Source organism: Macaca fascicularis, chromosome X, assembly GCF_037993035.2.
Source record: "Macaca fascicularis isolate 582-1 chromosome X, T2T-MFA8v1.1".
NCBI classification, from domain to species: domain Eukaryota; kingdom Metazoa; phylum Chordata; class Mammalia; order Primates; family Cercopithecidae; genus Macaca; species Macaca fascicularis.
The window spans coordinates 137,271,798-137,285,341 of NC_088395.1; the positions used below are offsets into that span (position 1 = coordinate 137,271,798).

At 41.8% G+C, this 13,544-nt stretch overlaps 1 long non-coding RNA gene across 1 annotated transcript in view; it reads right to left on the bottom strand.

The window, feature by feature from the left end:
• The window catches only part of LOC123570907 (uncharacterized), a 54,836-nt gene that overhangs the window by 443 nt on the left and 40,849 nt on the right, over positions 1 to 13,544 (bottom strand). Inside the window, exon 2 of the long non-coding RNA XR_010584356.2 lies at positions 9,596 to 9,693. This is a non-coding gene — a long non-coding RNA (uncharacterized lncRNA). The remainder of the gene's footprint in view (positions 1 to 9,595; positions 9,694 to 13,544) is intronic.

The following is a 13,544-nucleotide window of genomic DNA, read 5'->3' on the forward strand; positions in this document are numbered from 1 at the left end:
GTACACATCGATTTCATAACCTTAAAGACCATATAAACCCAAATTAGAATGCTGTGCTAGAATAGATACTAAATTATCTTTAATTCAAATTCTTCTGATTTGTGGGTGGCATTTCTAAACTTTCTTTACTTTCCTGCCCTAGAGATACCAGGACAGAGGGGAGTCCCAGAGAGTAACCCTTAACATTTTGAGACACTAGGGCATCCAGAACTTGCTGAAGATGAGAGGCAGAGTGAGAGGGGAAGGTAGCACAGGGATAGGTGCTGAGCCAGTGTGGAAGATCCCTGGAACACAACAGGTCATCTTGATACTACCGCCAGCTGTTCATCAAAGAAGGGAGTCCTGTGGCTTGGTGCTTTCCTTGGGCAGAACTGGCTTGGGCTTTGACTTCTGTTCTTCCTTCAAATTTCCCTGTAGAAACAAACTTGGGTCTAAGTCTTAGCTCTGCCATCCCCTCTGGCTGTGGAATCTCAAACAACTCACTTAACCACTCCGACCTTTAGTTCCTTGTCTGGGTTGATGTGAAGATTAAGCTAGCATCCAGTACAGTGCCTTGCTCACACTAAGCTCTCCATAATGAATATACTTATTCCTACTGGGGTCTTTCATTTCCACCCCAGACACCCCAACACTTTTCTCAGCATTCATTTTCTACTTGAAATGAGCATGGATCCTTGAGGAATGTCTGTGTATCTTCCAGATGGTGCTAGCCCGCACTCCCATCTCTACTGCCTTCAGGCTTCAGGGCAGCATGTCTGTATCGATCCATATCTTGCTCTATTTTACCAGGTCTAGGCCTGCCTGTCTCTTTGCTTTGATCCCTCCATACACACGTATATACCTATACCATACCCAGGTCAAGGTGGCACTGACATGGAAAAGAGTGAAGACCCCATCTCAATCAGACTAGAATCTTGACCCTGACTTAAACACCGACACAGCCCCTTACCTAAAAAAGGGGAAGGATTTCACTGAAGGACCCAAGCAAAGATATACAAAAGTCTACTTTAGAGCTCTCCTGCCCTACTTCATACCTGTACCATTTCTCATCCTGTTGGTATAGCATTTTTATCACTGCCAAACTGTACAAAATCTCAGTTATAAAATGAATAAGTTCTGGGAACTGAATATGCAGCATGATTATGATAGTTAACAATACTGTATTGTACACTTGAAAGTTGCTGAGATAGGAGATCGTAAATGCTCTCACCACACACAAAAAGGTAACTTTGTGAGGTGATGAATGTGTTAACCAATTTGATTATAGTAAACATTTTGCAATCTGCAGTCAGCCCTTCTTTATCTGTGGATTCCTTATCTATGGATTCAGTCAAATGTGGATTTAAATATTATTTTAAAAATATATGGTTGCAACTGTACTAAACATGTACAGACTTTTTGTCTTGTCATTATTTCCTAAACAGTGTGGTATAACAACTATTTATGTAGCATTTATGCTGGAGTAGGTATTAGAAGTAATCTAGAGATGATTTAATGTATCCACCAGGATGTTCATAGGCTATGTGCAAATACCACACCGTTTTATAACAGGGACTTCGGCATCCATGAATTTTAGTATCCATGGGGAGTCATGCATTTTGGCATCTATGACGAGTCCTGGAACCAATCCCCCATGGACACTGAGGGACAAGTGTATATGTACATCAAATCATCATGTTCTGTACCTTACATTTATACATCTTTATTTGTCAGTTATATATAAAGCTGGGGGGGGGAAAGCATCAACTCTGGAATCAGACAAATATCAGTTCAAATCCTGGCTTGGCTGTTCATCTGTGTGACTCTGGGAATGTTATTTAACTTCTCTGAGTCTCGAGTGGCTTCCCAGTTAATGGAAATAATACTTAGCCCTAGTTCATTCATCTATTCAACAATGTTTATCAAGCCCCTGACTACATGACAGGCACTGTGCTAGGCATTGGGAATATGATGATGAGAGGGGAGATAAACATGAATAATAACACCCATAAATGTAAAATTGCGACCGTTCAAAGTAGTGACAAAGGTACATGGTATTATGAGCTGGTATCTGACCTAAACAGAGAGGTAAAATTGACAGGACTTGCTTGGTGGTGGATTGAACTTGGAAAACAAGGTGGAGGAATGAGTCAGGAACCATTCTTTGCTTTCTGGTTGGCAACAGGTGCCATTCACCAGGACCAGCGGCAGTGGAACAGGGCCAGGTTTGGGGAATAGTTATGGCAGGTGGGGGATACACATGTGTGTATTGCCTAAAAGTCCTTACTAGGTGTCAGGGACAGTTTCCCATTTGTCTCATTTAATTAAATCATGATGGCAGCTTCATTAGGAGAATGACTATTCGCATTTTCCAGGAGTGGAAACAGACTCAGAGGATTGAAGTGACTTGTCCTGGATCTTACAGCTAGTTAGTGGCAGATCCGGGATTAACTTTCATTCTGTAGCCCAAACATGTGCTTTTTCCAATACTTCACCCTATGGGGCCCAGCAAAGCCTGCAGGGGAAGGGAAGGCTGGCAGGCCAAGGGGAGGGACTCCAAGAAGGCAGAAAGGGAGGTGGGAGTAGACTGAAGGAAAGGGGAAGAGGAGGAAAAAGAATTGTGGCAAAGGCAGAAGGAATTATCTCCAGTGACTTGATTAAGATTTATTATTTGGAGACAGATTGAGCAGGCCAAACTGAGGTTCATATTTCATAGGCCTACCGCCACCTCCTTCTACCAAATTTTGGCCCTGAACCCTGAGGAGGTGGTGGGGAAGGAAACAAATGAGGAGGCAGTTTATGAAGTGGCTTAAGGCCCAAGGCTAATTTGAAATTAACATGGAGATTTCAGTCAGAGGAGTCAAGTTTCCAGGGCCGTGGCTATGCCCAGCAGCTGGGGCCCCAGGAGGGATAGAAAGTTGACCGTTTCTGGCTAGTGCTTTGGCCCCAACCTTCCTGTCACCTCCTCCATGCTCCTGATGTTCTAGGAAGCAATGAGAGTCACTCTTTTGGCTGTGGCTTCTCATGCCATCAGAAGCAGGCTTCTGGGCAGCGATGTGGGACAAGGACAAAGGAAGCTGGGTCTAAGAAATGGCTGGGAAGTAGGTTTAGGCAGATGGAGCTGATGTCTGCTTCCTCCTCCAGTTGTTGCTTGGCTTCCCCAAACCAATGTCCTCCTCACCTGAGCTTCTCACTTAGCCCTGTTCTAGTTTCTTTCCTTTGGGGCCTGCCTGAGATAGATACAAGTGCAAAGGCAGGAGATCACCAATATAACTTCATGGTGTATACATCATCACCAGAGTACTAGGGTTCCTATATCCTTTCTGGGTGATACATTAGGAATCCACTAAGCCAGAGTTTCCTCTGGTTCTGACAACCTCTGGGAGTATGGAATATTCTTAGAGGTTAGAGAGTTTTCTGTGATAATTTTAAAATTGTGAGATGTTTTTCCTGTGGTTTCTCTTGGATATATTTAAGGTATACAACACAAGGTTTTGACATACATCTACATAGTGTAATTGTTACTATTGTGAAGCAAATTAACATATCTAATATTTTACAGTTTTTTTGTAGTAAGAATACCTAACATCTAGTCTGTTAGCAAATTTCCAGTATACAATATAATATTACTAACTATAGTCCTCATGCTGTACATTAGCTCGCTAGACTTCTTCATCCTACATTACTGCAACTTTGTGCCCTCTAACCTACATCTCCCCATCTCCTCTTTCTGCTGCCCATGGTAACTACTGTACTACTCTATTTCTATATATTCAACTTTTTTTTGGTCCCACATATAAGTGCAGTCATGCAATATTTTTATATCTGTTTCTGGCCCATTTCACTTAGCATAATGTCCTCCAGGTTCATCCATGTTGTTCCAAATGACAGTATCTCCTTATTTTTTAAGGCTGAATAATATTCCATTATACACACACACACACACACACACACACACACACACACACACACACACACACACACATGCACACACACACCCCACAATTTTTTTTTCCTTTTTTTGAGTTATAATTATTTTTAACTTTTATTTTAAGTTCGGGGTACATGTGCAGGTTCTTTACAGAGGTAAACTTTTGTGGGGGTTTGGGAGTTTGTCATACAGATTATTTTGTCACCCAGTTGTTAAGCCTGATACCCATTAGTTATTTTTCTAATCCTCTCCCTCCTCCAACCCTCCACCCTCTGAAAAGCCCCAGTGTGTGTTGTTCCCTTCTATGTGTCCATGTGTTCTCATCATTTAGCTCCCAATTATAAGTGAGAACATGCAGTATTTGGTTTGCTATTCCAATGTCTTTATTAATCTGTTGATGGTCACTTAGGTTGATTCCATATCTTGGCTATTGTGAATAATGCTACAAAGAACATAGGAGTGCAGATATCTCTTCAATATACATATTTCATTTACTTTGGGTTTATACCCAGTAATGGGATTGCTGGATCATATGGTAGTTCTATTTTCAATTTTTTTGAGGAATGCCTGTAGTGCTTTCCATAATGGCTGCACCAGTTAAAATTGTGTTTTTATCACAATTAATGTCTAAACCGAATAATAGAAGCCTATTCTGTATCATCCATCTGCATGGTCACCTTATAGCTAAAGGGCAGCCATAGGATTTCTGGACTCTCATTTACATCTGCCTCGATGTATTAGAATCAATTAGGCTGCATGTAACAGAAAAATTCCAAAATAATAGTGGTATAAACAAGATAGAAGATGAATTCTGTATCATGTCCAAAAAGTTCAAAGATAAGATGTGCAGGTTTGGTGTGGCAGCTCCATGTTGCTAGGTACCACAAATTCTCCCAGATCTCCACTATGCTGTTCTGAAGCCGTGGCCATCATTCTCGTGATCCAAGTTGCTTGCCATAGCTCCAACTAATACTTGCTCATTCCAAGCAGTAAGATGAGGGAAAAGGAAAGGAAGAACCAGCCGCCTTCCCTTTTAGAAGATCCCCAAGAAATCACAAATAACACTTTCACTTGTATCTCATTGGCCGGAACTTGGTGGTATGGCTGTAATGGAGGCCATGGAATATAGTATGTGTTTTAGTTGAGCACACTAGGAGAGAAAGGGGTGAGTAGTGGGATGGATAACTAGCAGTCTCTGCCACATTTTTGTGTAAAAGAACTCATTACCTTCACAATGTCCTACTTGCATTGTCAAGGACTAATGAGGAAAGAATATAGGAGGACTTAATACATAAATGATGGCTTAGTCCCAGTGAAGGCCAAATGATATCCCTCAGGGCTGCAGGAATGACAGTTTAGCAGTAGATCTGATGGGGAAAAAAGTGGTGTGAGAGCTGAGTCATCGCCTGGCTCACAGTAATATAGCACGACGAACTCAAAAGAACCTGTATTGCAGTCAGCACCATAGTCACGATCTGAACAGCAATTTAATTTTAGCAAAACAACATCATCCACCTTGTTAAAAAGAACTGTTGTTCATTTGATTTTTATTGGTTTTGTGGTTTTGTTTACATTTCATTTGGAACTTTGTTTCAGCTTTATAATTGTATATCAACCATAAGCATAGGGAGTTTGCAGCTTATTTTCTCTTTGTACACAGTTTAACACTGTAATGAAGATGATTCAATAATTGGGATCTATACATATATATATATATATATCTATTATTATATTATATATATAGATTCTATTATTTGATTTAGATGTTAATTGTGATAAAAACACAATTTTAACTGGTGCAGCCATTATGGAAAGCAGTACAGCCATTCCTCAAAAAAACTGAAAATAGAACTACCATATGATCCCACTACTGGGTATAAACCCAAAGTAAATATGTATATATATATATACACACTTCTTTTGAAAGGTTGAAAGGAGCTGGCTACTCAGCTGGGAAATGCTTCCTGAAACCACTGGGGACCACTGTAACAAACAGGAGGACTGTGGGAGTTAGAACCCCAAACTAAGGCAAGGTTCTTTTCACACCACCACCCCAGTGCTGGTGAGGAGGAGGTAGAATTGTGCTGCAAAACAGGTGTTGAACCTAAACATAGCATGTGATCAGAGGAGTCTAACATTGGAAGTGCTCATAAAAGTCACATGGCATGCTTCCTGATGGAAGCTTGAGCCTCTCTATAAGCCAAGTGCCTGGGTCAGTGGGTGAGGATGAGGTTGGTGGTTTAGGATGACATAATGGAACATTTTGAGGGGAAGGTTGATTCAAGAATTATGTCCCTGAAACCAAGATTCCTTGGGATATTTTTTGAATATATTCATGTGAACATTTGATAAGCAGAAAGGATCCTGGGGTCAAACATGAAAATGTATACCCTCCCTTGGTAACCTCATTCTACTCCCCCGACCATCTGCCACCACCTGACTTGGCCTGGATGATGCCCATCCAGTCTCCTTTCACTGCATTGCAACCTAGAGGGCAACCTGTTTATCATGGGGGAGAGGGGCTGCAAGGGACGGTAGGGCCTCTTTTGACACTGGAGAATTGGGGTGTGGGAGTTGTTTCCAAAAGACTTGTTTCAGGCCACTTAGAGACACAGGGAAGAAAAGCTCTTTCTCTCTCCTTCTGCGGCAGCAGTAAATCTTTCTAGCCCTGGCCACTGCCACCATCCTCAAGCACTTTCTTGGATTCTCCACCTGTTGTGAGGGAATTCCATAGGGCTCAAGATATCCTGAAAACCAAATACCACATGTTCTCACTTATAAGTGGGAGCTAAACATTGGATGCACATGGACATAAAGATGGCAACAGTAGACACTAGGGACTACTAGAGGTGGGGGAGAGGGAGGGGAGCAAGGGCTGAAAACCTATTAGGTACTATGCTTACTACCTAGATGATGGGTTCAATCAAACCCCAACCCTCAGCACCACGTAATACATCCATGTAACAAAGCTCCACAGGTACCCACTGAATCTAAAATAAATGTTGGAAAAAATTTTTTGAGAAAGGTTCTTTTATCAGGATGAAAGAAGAATCAGTGCATACAATATAGAGAGCAAGACAGACTAAAAGACAGAGAAAGTTATTTATAGAAAGAGATGGCATATATATGTATACATTTGTATATATGTATATATACACATATATGTATATATACATGTGCATATATACACAGAGATAGAGACGGAGAGAGGGGGAAATATTTATTAAGAGAGAAATGGAGAAACATGGAAAAAAGAACCAAAGAGAAAAAAGAGGAAGAAGTAGAAGGGGAGAAAAGAGGAGAGAGAATAAAGGGTAAGAAAAAAAAATTAAAAGACACATTTAAATGCATAGAAAAGTCAAGTACAAGGCAAGAAGGGGCTTTGGGCCTCTGTGTTGCCTCAAGTATCAGAAAAAAGGACGACAAGAGGAAATGCTGTCATCGAGTCTGCTATGCCTACTGCTTGGGGAGAACTTCACCAGCCTGATGCTCTGTTCAGGAAGCTTCCAGTCCAAAAGGACCTGTTGATGAGCCAATGAATTTACAGGCAGCAGGACAGTGGAAGAGAAGAATTCATAACAAGCCACAGCATACAAGGTATCTGGAAGAGCTCAGAAAAGGGCTAAAGTTACCTTTGAGACAAGATGGTTGCAAAGAATAGCCAGTACATGCACAATGTCTGTCGTGGAGAATCCATGCTGTGACTAAACCAAGGAGGGGTTTCTGGAGCAGAGGGTAATTTCTAGAGCTATGGGAATGGGATGTTAGGCCACTGGGGTGGGCCAACAGCCACGAACAATCAACCATGCAGAAATTCTTGCTGAAGACTGATTCCCAGATTTCTCCAGCCTCCTGCCCACCCCTACTCCCTCAGACTCAGTAGCTGGCCTTTCTCCCAGCATCCTCTACTCACACCTACATCTCCTTTTTTTTTAAAAAAAAAATCACAAATAATAATAGTACATATAATACATATGGGGTACAATATGATGTGATGATACATGCATACATTGTAGAATGATTAAGTCAAACTATTTTTTCACAATATGGAAACAATCTAAGTGCACATGAATGAATAAATGGATTAAAAAATGTCACACACACACACACACAGACACACACACACGAGTATTTTTCAGTCTTAAAAAAGAAGGAAATCTTGTCACTTGCAACAACGTGGATAAATGTGAGGGGCATTATGCTAAGTGAAATAAGCCAGGCACAGAAAGACAAAACCATATGATTTTACTTATATGTGGAATCTAAAAAAGTTGAACTCATAGAAGTAGAGAGTAGAATGGGAGCTACCAGGGGCTGGAGGAGGGGGTGGACAGGGAGAGGGAAGATGTGAATAAGAGGGTACAAAGTTTCAGTTAGACAGGAGGAAGAAGTTCTAGTGATCTACTGCACAGCATGCTCACTATAGTTAGTAATAACGTATTATAAATTTCAAAATTGCTGAAAGAGTGGATTTTAAGTGTTCTCACCATAAAGAAAGGAGAAGTACGTGAGATGATGGATGTTAATTAGCCTGACTTAATCATTCTACATCTCCTTTTATTCTCTTTTCCCTCCAGGCTCTACACACTGTCCCCTAGCTATTCTTTATTCACCATTATATGCTGAATATTCCAGACTTAGATGGGGTAGTCTCTGAAAAGGGCATATTAACACATGCCATACCATTTTATCTTTACAGCAATTTTCTGAGTTGGGTATCATAATACCAATTTTAAAGATGAAGAAACTGAAACTCAGAGAGGTTAGGCAACTTAGCCAAGATCACACAGCAAGGCTGAGGTTTAAACTTAGACATCCCTGGCTACTCAGCCCACTGTGCCAGACAGGATCCCAGGTACATTGAAGAAAATATTTGATAAATGAAATTCTACCCGTTTGGGACCCACTAGAGCCAGGGTGAGGGGGCTGCACGATGTAGTTCTGAGGAAAGAATCTTTGTGGGAACAAGATTAAAATGTCAGGCTGATGTGCCCACTGGCTGAGCTATCAGAGGTGAGGAGAGAACAAGCAATAAAAATTAATAGTGCAAGGACAAGTTAATTAAAAAAACCCTGCACATGTAGAGGGAAATATTGCACGTCATCACTTCCTCTCATAATGTACAATTGTCGAGCTTGGCAGGCGAGTAGCTGGATCTACACCTGACACAGGGTCCCTTCCAACCCTTTCACCAGGGCACAGGGCATCTGCAGGTACAGTTGAGGGGTCAATGAAAATTTTTTTCTGAGACCTGTTCACCCCTCTTCTGGGTTCCCCACTCACTGGTGACTACCCCAGCTCTGTGCCCAACCATCAGCTGCCAGTCACCCCATCTCTACTCTGGTTGAGTCCAGTTGAGGTGTAGTATCTTTTGGATGCATTTATCTCCAATAGGAAGCATCTGGGGAACTTAACTGAGGGTATGAGTCTGCACTCATGGAATTTTAGGCACCATTGAAGAGAGGCTTTGGGGTAAAGGGGATTTGTTGGCCTCCCTGCTCCTTGATTTCTCACCTGCATGGTGGAGCTGTCACCTTACTTATCATGCCAGCCATTGGACTAGATTAAATATATATCTATATGATTATATGTGATCTCATTTTATTCTCAGTGCAATCTTGTGAGGTATATTGTTACTATTTGATACATGACAAAACTGAAGCTCAGAAAAGCTAAGTAACTTGCCCAAGGTCACAGAGCAGGTAAGTGGCAGAGCTGGAATTTGAACCCAGGTAGTCTGGCTGCAGAGACCACACTCATAGCAATTATCCTCCACGGCCTCCCTACAAACAAACAAAACAAAAACAACAATGAAACTGAATGGAAAAGCATGCTGTTTCTGTCCCACTGCTGAAGAGATATGAAAATCCTGGTTCTATGGCCCATGGAGATCCTGACCTAAGGCTACTTCCTCCCTAATGACAGCGTATCTGAACTGCAAAGTACCATGGAGCATGTATGTTATTATACTTCTAGAAAGCTGACTTGGGAATACCAAAGTGGGATTCTAATCTAGGTTTTCTTGACCTCTAATCTCATTATTTCGAACCTTTGGACTAGCTCAACTTTTCACACTGGGAGCCCTGATAGGACACAAGTGGGTACTGGGAGATAAACCTGGGCTGTGGTCAGTTTTTGCACATTAGATAATATTTTCCTTTGTGAACATGTTTTCAATATATGAACATACTCATAGTCTTTTGTATTCCTTTTTGGATTATTTCTGTATCCTTGTAGGTTAAAAATAATGGCCAATAGGCATCAGGCTCTTACTCTGTGCTACGCACTGTGTTCACTGCTTTATATGGATGATCTTTTACTCCTCCACAATCCTATGAGGTAGGTACTATTATTAACTCTATTGTACAGGTGATGCAACAGAGACTCTGGGAGGTTGAATGACTACCTCAAAGTTACACAGCTACTAAGTGGCAAAGCTGGAATTTGCCCCTTGGCCTGTGTGACTCCAGATCTGAGGCTGCTATCCACTCCTCAGGGCAGAATTTTTGGAGCAGCTAAATGAGGTTTTTATTAAATAATAGAGAGATCTGTCTAGCAACTGTTCCATTGCAAAGATGGGGGAATTGATGCTGAGAAATATCCAGTGACTGGCTGAAATCACAGCCTGTCGGGGAGTTGAGCAGTGACTTGAAGCCTCCACAGTTCTTGTCCAGTCCCCAGATACTGTGAAGTCTTTGAGGGCAGGGCTGGGTCTGATCCACTTATCTCCCCAGTGTCTAGCACATAATAGGGATTCAGTTAACACATTTTTGGTGATGAAACGAATGTTTCTAATGACAATTTTTCATCTGGCCTGACTTCAATCTCCTCTTAATGCCAAGTCTTGCCGTGTTCTAGGTCGACACCAACCTCCCTCTAACAAATATGGAATATAGATGAGGGTCTGAGCCATCTGTGCTGTTTTGTTTGATTTAAGGTCATTGGTGGCTTCACCATCCAGATTTCACCACTGGCATCTCAAACATTCATTTCCTGCAGTTCCGCTTCTTACAGAAGAAAACATATGAAGGGATAGTCATAGTCATGAGGAAGCCAAGGCTACAGCTACCAAAACAAAAACCCAGGAAACAAACTGACGTAATAAAAATAGCACCTCATGGGTACTGAGGACTTTCCATATATGAGGCACTGTTCTAAGACATTTGTATGTACTAAATCATTTAATCCTCACAATAATCTAATGAGATAGATGCCATTATTATCCCTATTTAACAGATGAGGAAACAGACTCAGAGAGGACTGGCTACACAGGTAATAAGTGGTAGAATTAGAATTTTCACTATATTTGGCCATGTTTGACTCCAGTGTCTCTGTTATTAACCATAATGCTAAACTATTTACACTTACTACTAGGGGATTTGTTGATGAATAGGCTATGGGGACTGAGCCAAGGAAGGGGCAATAACAATTCCTAGGACAGGGATTGTGTTTGATAAGGGTGGGGGTGGTCATGAGTTTGGCTTTTGAATATATCAAGTTTGAGGTGTCTTTGAGATACCCAGCTGGAGATGTAAAGAATACAGGTGGATATGTAGTCTGAAATCCAGAGGAGACATTGGGGACTCTTCACCATATACATAAAAATAACTGACATTTATTACACACTCACTAAGTGCCAGCACTGTCCCAAGAGATTTATATGGATGAACGATTCTAATTTAATTCCCATGGCAGCTCTATGAAATGGGTGCTTTATTATCCTCATTTTAAAGATAAGGAAACTGAGATACAGAGAGGATAATGATTTACCCAGGGTCATACAACTGGTAAATTCTAGAGGCACGATTCAAACCCAGGGAGTCTGAATCATCTGAGGTTCAGCTTCCTTAATTGTAAAATGGAAAAAATAATTTCCAGCATGCAAGGTTGTTATGAAGATTATATATGTCAAAACCCTGGCACATAGTAAGACTTCTACAAATTAGAGCTACTACTATTAATGCATATAATATTATGTAATACTTATGATTGTTTTACAATAACACAATTATTATTGTAACAGGTAGGACCTAAGGGTTCTCTCATTTTCTTCATTTTCTCAGTTTCCATGAGAAAATGAGCCTGATCTCTTGGGGCTACAATAGATACTATTAGTAACTATCTCAGGAAGATTCTGAGGAACGAATGGGCCAATGTTTGTAAAGAATTTAACACAGTTCCTGGCACCTGGTACATGCTCAAAAAATGTTAGCTATTTCTGAGCCTTCATCTTGGCCACAAAGTGAATGAGGTCACACATTGAGCTCCAAATTCCAGCTACTGACTATCTTTCAACTCTCTTTTAGCATCTTTGGTTTTAAAGCACATTAGATGCCCCAGCTGAACTTGTCTTCAGCTCACTTTAAGTCCTTTTTCTCAGTACTTTTGTGGCAACTCTGTCCTTTCCACTGGCAAGCCCTCCTGGGACTACAAGCACCCTAGGCCCCACCAACCACTCTGGACCCAACGACGCACTGAGAATCCATAAAGAAAAAAAAAAAATCTTCAAAATCTCTGATTTATTTGGTACCACCACTCTACCCACAAGGGGGCGCTACCTCACATATAATCCTTTGTTTTTGCTGCAGCGATGACTCAAAACCTAAGCCAGTGGCAGAATATGAACTCCATGTAAACAGACCCCCAAATTTGTCTGGAGACCAAGCCCCTAATGTTGGCCACAGCCTGAGACTCGTACCCTAGCCTCGAGATGAGTCGTATTCTGAGGACCGTACAGCCTAATGGTTAAGGCCATGGCTTCTGGATTCAACCTGTTTATTTTCTGATTCTGGCTCTATCATTTCCTAGTGCGTGCACTCTGAGCCTGAGATTTTAACTGGAAAGAGGAATACTATTAGTAACTATCTCAGGAAGATCCTAAGGAACAAACAGGTCCATGTTTGTAAAGAGTTCAACACAGTGCCTGGCACCTGGTACCTGCTCAAAAAATGTTAGCTATTTCTGAGCCCCCGTCCTGGCCACCAACTGAATGAGGTCACACACTGAGCTCCAAATTCCAGCTATTGACTGTCTTTCAACTGGCTGTCTCATTTAGCATGGTCCTGGGATAGTGGCTGGTGGCTCCATGAACCTGCATTTCCACTAAGGGTGACACAATTTGAGGTTCTCTGATGCCTCTCTCCCATGTCCACCCTGGCCAGCTTCCGGCCATGTGCACCCTTATGCATTCAGGCCAAGGCTTCAGGTCAGTGTGCTAATTTTGGATTTCAGCTCCCCTGCTGACCTTGGCCTTGGAAGCAGGCGTAGATTACATGTTCCTGCCCTGGAGAGCAACCCCACCCTCCCCAAACAAACAGGTACATGTATGCTACACAGTGAAACAGACACACAAACTTATATTCTTTCTCACACACACACACATATACACACATACACACTCACCCAAACTCCAGGAGCAAATCCCTGCCCAGTGGGGAGGGAGTGAAAGGTAACTGAGCCCTGAAAGACAGCTGGGCAGCCAGCTCAGCCCTGGCCAGGCACTTTTCCTAGTAAGGGCATCCTTAATGTGACAATATCCAGTTGAAGACACAGTCAATAGGGAGCTCCATGACTGTTTCCCTTAGCCCTGCTAGCAATGCCCTCAGAACTTTTTGGGTTCTGTATTTAGAGAGCT